Source organism: Rattus norvegicus, chromosome 9 (genome assembly GCF_021556685.1).
Source record: "Rattus norvegicus strain SHRSP/BbbUtx chromosome 9, alternate assembly SHRSP_T2T, whole genome shotgun sequence".
NCBI lineage: Eukaryota > Metazoa > Chordata > Mammalia > Rodentia > Muridae > Rattus > Rattus norvegicus.
In genome coordinates, this window is record NC_141542.1 from 53,152,501 (window position 1) to 53,158,991 (window position 6,491).

At 46.0% G+C, this 6,491-nt stretch overlaps 1 long non-coding RNA gene across 1 annotated transcript in view; it reads right to left on the reverse strand.

Moving 5' to 3' along the window:
* LOC148003681 (uncharacterized) overlaps positions 1-1,625 on the reverse strand; it is an 18,428-nt gene extending 16,803 nt beyond the window's left edge. Inside the window, exons 1-2 of the long non-coding RNA XR_015629957.1 lie at positions 1,509-1,625; positions 711-828 (exon numbers count right to left, since the gene is read on the reverse strand). This is a non-coding gene — a long non-coding RNA (uncharacterized LOC148003681). The remainder of the gene's footprint in view (positions 1-710; positions 829-1,508) is intronic.
* Between the last annotated feature and the right edge of the window lie 4,866 nt (positions 1,626-6,491).

Here is a 6,491-nt window from a genome sequence, read left to right on the forward strand (position 1 = left end):
GAAGCAGGAAGAAGGGGGAGCGGGGAGGATGGACAAGGGAGGAGACTGTGGAAGAAAAGGGAGAGGGAGGAGGATGGGGAGGAAGCATCATTGAGAGAAGCCAAGGCAGGAACTGAAGCGGAGGCCATATAGGAGCACTGCTTGATGGACTGCTCTCCATGGCTTGCTCAGCCTGCTTTCTTACACAACTCACTGTTGACACCACCACAGTGGGCTGGGCAACCTCACATCAGTCATTAAACAAGAAAACAGTCCCATGGACAAGTCCATAGGCCAGTCTTATGGAGGTAATTCCTCAACCGAAGTTCTCTCTTCCCACATGACTTTACTTCATGTCAGGTTGTCAAGAGTAAGCCACACAGCTTCCGGTTCAGTTCAGATGTGAAACGTCCCCACAGACTCATCATGCATTAAAACACTCCGTCTTGGCTGGGGGAGCTGTTTGGAAAAGTTTGGAAGCCATTTGGAGGTGGGGGTCCAGAAGGAGGTGGTGGATGTTTATTGTCTTGTCCTGTTTTGACTCCCTGATCTGTCCCGAGAGGGCTAGCACACTCCTGCTACCAAATCCAAAATGGCCTCCACTGCCATGTCTTCCCCACCCCTGTGGGCTGAATATTCAAACTCTGAGCCAAAATAAACCTTTGTGGTTATTCAAAATAACTTCTATTACTACTTGTCATGTATTTGGTCACATTGATGGGAAAGGTAACTGAGACAGTCTCCTACTTCCTGATGTCATCCTGCTGCCATTCAGGTGTATTAATGCAGATGTATTTGTAAACAGAAGTCTTCAAAGAGACTGAATCTTCCACTGGGCCTTCTGCAAGGCTGATTAATTAATTGAAACGTCAATGATTGTATGGTCTCGAATGTTCTAAGTCCAGAGCCATCCCTCTTCAGAGCCAAATATCACCCTTATCTAGGTGTAAGCTAACATCTTTATGACTGTTATATGAATCCTTTGGAATGTACAGACACATAACTCCTTCCAACAAACAGGTGGTATCAGCAGACTGAGTCTGAGGCCCCCAGCAAAGGTCACTTCCTGTTGCCCTAGCCTGGCTACTTAATGTTTCCTCTGATGTATTTGAAGAGTGCCTCGGTTTGTGACTTTCTTTGTTCTGTTACTTGTAAATGCTTCCCCCCATGTTGGAATATAAAATTTGCAATAACCTCAATTCCTGGGTCATGGTCTCTCATATTTGGTTCCAGAATAAACTCCATCTTATCACCTTTGAGGTATGAGCTATTTCTTTCATGAACATTCTCCCTTCTCCCCAAAGCTCTCTTCTTCCCTACTTGTCCTTTCAGTTATTTCTTCAAGTCTCAAGAGTTCCTTGTCCACGCCTTTGAATAGGAGACTTCCTCTGCCTGTCTCTCTTAAGTTTACCATATTGGAGGTGGAACCCAGGGCCATGTACAGGCTAGGCAAACATTGAGTTAGCCCAGCCCTAGCCTCTCTGTCCTTTCTGCCCAGGGGCTGCTAAGTACAGGTCCCTTGGTAATACCTGTAGCCTGCAAGTCTTGCTCCTCCGTGAGCTCCATGGAGTGTTCTGCTCTCCCTGCAGATGTGGCAGCACCTGGAAGTTTATGCTCCTGCTATGTCCCAGCATCAAGTATAATTCCTGGTACATAATAGGTACTCAATAAGTTACTGATGGTTAATTTGCCCATCGTACACTATGAGGAAAAGACTCAGGGCTCTCTATAGCTCTTACCACAACAGTGGTCACCACACCTTACAGGAAAGTGCCATGGAATGTCATCTACCAAGCATGGCTAGCTCATTGCCCCGTTGAACCTTTGTGATTGCCCACACAAATGCAGAAGACTTAGCCCACTAACTTTCTAGAGTTGGGAGAGGGGATTTGCAAAGTCCCATCCCTTCCTGAGGAGTTGTTAACATGGCTGCTGGGAGAAAGACATTTTCTTCAATGGTATTAAGTTCCCCCACACTACTGTTAATTAACGCTTTACCCGAATTTCTGTAAGTAATTCTTTAAGTTCCTTGCTTCTTCAAGCTAGATTTGACCAGGACTGTTTCTTTGTCCTATTTTCTGAGACTCTCCTGTAAACAGACAAGAATATTTCACAACAGAGCTAGGCAGAGCTGCACTAACATGGGGCTGGGGCTGGGCAGTAGACAGAGATTGTGCCAGAGCTTCAGATGACAGGAATCTGGTGTGAATGAGGTGGGTGGAGCCAGGTCTGAGCTGGATCTGCACCTCAGAGGCTGTGGAGGGAGAAGGACCCAGCAGAGTGGGACATAGAGGGTTTCAGGTTCTCAGGGACTCTTTGGCCTCTGGGTGGGAAGTGCTTAAAGGCAGAGCAGGCACTGGGCCCACAGCATCCTCTGCAGGCCCCATCAAGCAAGTAGGGGAGTGAGCAACCTCTGCTCTTCTCCAAAACTTGTCTCAGGCCAGACAATGGGGAAACAGAGGCAGGGGCAGCTGAGGTAACCGAGCCTGGGTTGAAACATGCCTTATTGTGTCCACCCTCTGGGAAGTCTCCATAGTCAAGGTAGGGAAATGGCATAGGAAGAAAGAATGTTCCAGATGATCCCAACCCAGGTCCCAGCAGAGAGAAATAGAGTGCCCTGAGTTGAGAGGAAAATGGACTCTTTCTTGTCAGCACTTCAAGTCAAATGAGGATCCATGTTAGGGTTTTTGACTTCTGAAATGGTGCATGAGGGTGTGCGTGCGTGCGTGCACACTCAGACCACAGACATAGAGGTCACCAGGGGTCTTTGTGTGCCAAGACAGTACACACACTTTGGATGAGAGTGGCTGAGGAATGTGTGGTATTGAGAACTGACAAACAGGAAGTCCCAGGAATGACCAACCTTTGACCCCTGGGCCACATACAACCTGTTAATACAACCCAACACAAACATGCAATCTTACTGAAAACACTAGGAGGGGTTTTGTGATTCTTATGGTAACTCGCTTACAGGACTGTCGAGCGTGAACTTTGTAGATAGCAATGGGCTATTGCAGTGTCCAAAGCCTGGATATGCCTGAGCCTCTAGACTGTGAACCAGGAAGTACAGAAGCCAGTATTTATGCAGAGACTAGAGTGGTTTCATTTTAAAAAACCAGACAATGAAGGCTGGAGAGATGGCTCAGTGGTTAAGAGCACTAGCTACTCTCCCAGGACTTGTGTTCAATAACCAGCAGTCACATGAAGTCTCTAGTCCCAGGGATCCCAACACCCTTTTCTGGCCTCTGAACATGGTCCACAGATCCACATGCACACAAAACACCCATGCACATAAAAATAAAAAAATGATGAAAGAAAGGAAAAAGAAGTCAGATCCCTGGAGTGTCCCAGACTCCTGACTTCAGTTTCCTATCTTCTTGCTCCAAGGGTCATTGTCTCAAAAGACTTTCTGCCAGCCATGGTCTCCTGTGTTCTGATGGATTTTTCGCACAGTTCCTCATCTAGGAAGTTGCTAAAGTCTTACTGGCTAAGTCCTCCTCCTCCTGGACAAAATGGTAGGATCCTGTCCCCACTTCTGAGAAAAAGAGCACACTTCCTTGCTTTTTACTATAGGATATAATGAGCTTGGGCTGTAGACAACACTGAAGTCCATCAAGTGTTTGTCTTGTAAGAATTGAGTCTGGCTTTGGAACACACACTTTTTAAAAGCTAGGCATGGCAGCACGGCTTTTTAATGAGAGCACTAGAGACACACAGAGATTTGGCACTCCCTGACTAAACAGACCATCTCTATTGCTGAATACCAGACACATGAGAAACTATCTCCAAACAAAACTACAGGATAGGAGCTCCAAGATGACTCGGTTATAAGAGGTACTTGCCCTAAATCCTGTGTATGTGAACACACATGACAGGAGGAGAGAACTGTCTCCTGCAAGGTGTCCCCTGACCTCCACACATGAGCCATGGCATGTACACACACACACACACACACACACACACACACACACACACACACACATCTACACTCATACAAGCACTCGTTGTGGCTGATAAGCTCTCTAGCAATTTGATGAAGATTCATCTCTACTCTGCCCTCCAAGATGTCCTCTGACCTCTACACATAAGCTGTGGCACACACACACACACACACACACACACACACACACACACACACACACACACCTATACTCACATAAGCACTCGCTGTGGCTGATAAGCTCTCTAGCAGTCTCCTGAAGATTCATCTCTACTCTGCCCTCCATTGCTAGTGAGCCATGTTCTGACTATACAGTAAGGACACACAGTGCATTATTCCTGGGGCTCCCTCCCACATCCATACACGAGAATTTCTCCAAACAAGAGTCTAAAGATTGGGTGGTTGGGCTAAGAACATCTTCACGATCGTGAGTCACTACATGGCGTGCTATAAACAGCGAGCGGAAATCTGTCTGCATCCAACATTCACACTTGGCCGCATGGACTTCCTCAATGAACTAGCAACATGCTCTGATTTTGAGACGGGCACTGTTTAAAGGGAGAGAGTCAGGAAGTGCCCACCACCAAGGACACTGATGTCAGGGTGAGACGTGTCTACCTGTGATGTTAATCTCATTTGTCAGTTGGGTATGGTTCATAATCACCATTGAAACAAATCCCTTGGCAAGTCAATAAGACAGTTCCTAGATTAGGTAGGTCTACAAGGTAGAAGACCCACCCAAAAAGAATGCAGCCCCATTCCGTTGGTTAAGCTTTGGAACAAAGAGGGTTAGCATCCAGATACTTTGGTTATGCATCTAGCTATGGCCAGGGCCATAGAAAGTTTCCGAGGAGGACGTGGTGATTCAGAGGGTTAGGGACTGAAAAGCACCTGAGTAGATACAAAGCAGAGTCAGGGTATGATCAGGACAAGATGGCATTCCCTTCATCACCCCACTAAATGCCAGCATGCATCACTCTCTGCTTCGTGACTGTATACAACATAAACATAAACAGCCTCCCAGAGCTGCTGCCAACATGGCTTCTCCACCACTCTCTCACTGTGAAGGGAAAAAGAAACTTGTTGTCTTAAGTTGCTTTTATCAGGTACACTGTCACAATGGTGACCAGAGTCACTAAAGCAAAACCTTCCTTGTCCTTTATCTTGTCCCCCTACCTATCTCAAAACCCCTATGTCCTTCCTTGGCTTCCAGATCTTTTTTTTTTTTTTTTTGTGATCTTTTTCTGCTGGGAAATAATCTTTCCCTTGGTTTATAAACATTTTTGCTTGTTCTGGTGATCAAACCCAGGATCTTGCCAAGTTTCTCAAACTTCAAACTCAAAATCCCATCACCTCAGCCTCCCACACATTCGACATCATAGACACGTTCCTCCAGAGCCAGAGCTTTAGAACACGTTCCCATTAATTTATTCTGTTTCCAACTTCATTCTCTCTTGTTCAGTTCCTAGGAGTGATCATGTAATCAGAAGAGGGGAACAAAGAATTCCTAGCTAGTTGTTCAATAAACATGTCTCAGCTCCCCACCCCTGACCCTAGGAAGTACAGAAAGAGATGGACGAGGAGGGATTTCAGCCATGTAGAAGAGTTCAAAGTCACTCTAGCACTTCAGAGAAGCTGGGGCCTGACACGGTGTTGGGTGTAGTGTCTAAAGAAAGCCTGGAGAAGTGTCTTATGGGAGATACTGGGCTCCCTCATCTCCTTGTAAGCCTATGATTGAGATTTCCAGGAACTGGTTTGGGTCCTTACCTTCTCACTCCTGACATGCTAAATTTCCTGCTAACTCTAAGTTCTAAAAGGTCACAGAGGACTTGTAGGAAGTAGGGTCAAATTTGGATATGGTTGGTTAGCAACCAGGGCTGGAACCTGTACTGTATAGATATCCAGGAGCAGAGCAGGATTTCAGATGAGAAAGAAGAGTCATAAAGTAGGAATTTGGATCTCTGGAAGCTGGAAGAATTCAAGAGGACAGACACTCCAAGGGATAGAGGCCAGGGCAAGACACTGATACCCTATTCTGCCACTCTCTGCCTTGTTCTCTAGAGATTAAGGGGTTCCACTGAATCTGCAGCTCTGATGGTGGTCAGCAAGCTCCAGTGCACCCTTGTCCCCACAACACTGGGGTTACAGGTGCTAATGGCCACACCTGGGTCTAAATGTGGCTGCTGGGGATCCAAGTTCAGGTCCTCGTCATAGCATCAGGTACAGTTGGCCATGGCGTCATCTCTGAAGGCCCCAAATAAGCATTTCTATTTGCCATAAATCAACTAAGAAAATGTACCTTGCAGAAGTTACAGTTAGCATGAAATTTAGCAGGTCAGGAAAGAGAGGGTAAGGACCCAAACTAGTTCCTGGAGATCTCAATCTTCTTGCTGGGTAGTAAACCCTGAGGCAGAAAAATTGCATTCATGTTACAATGAACAATTCTGAATAATTTTTAATTATAATTTTCATTAATATATAATAGTTCTGAGACTGCAGGGCAATCAATTAATCTAAACTCCAAAGAAAAGCAGGAACTCTCTGAGGAGAACTGGGACGTACTACTTGCACA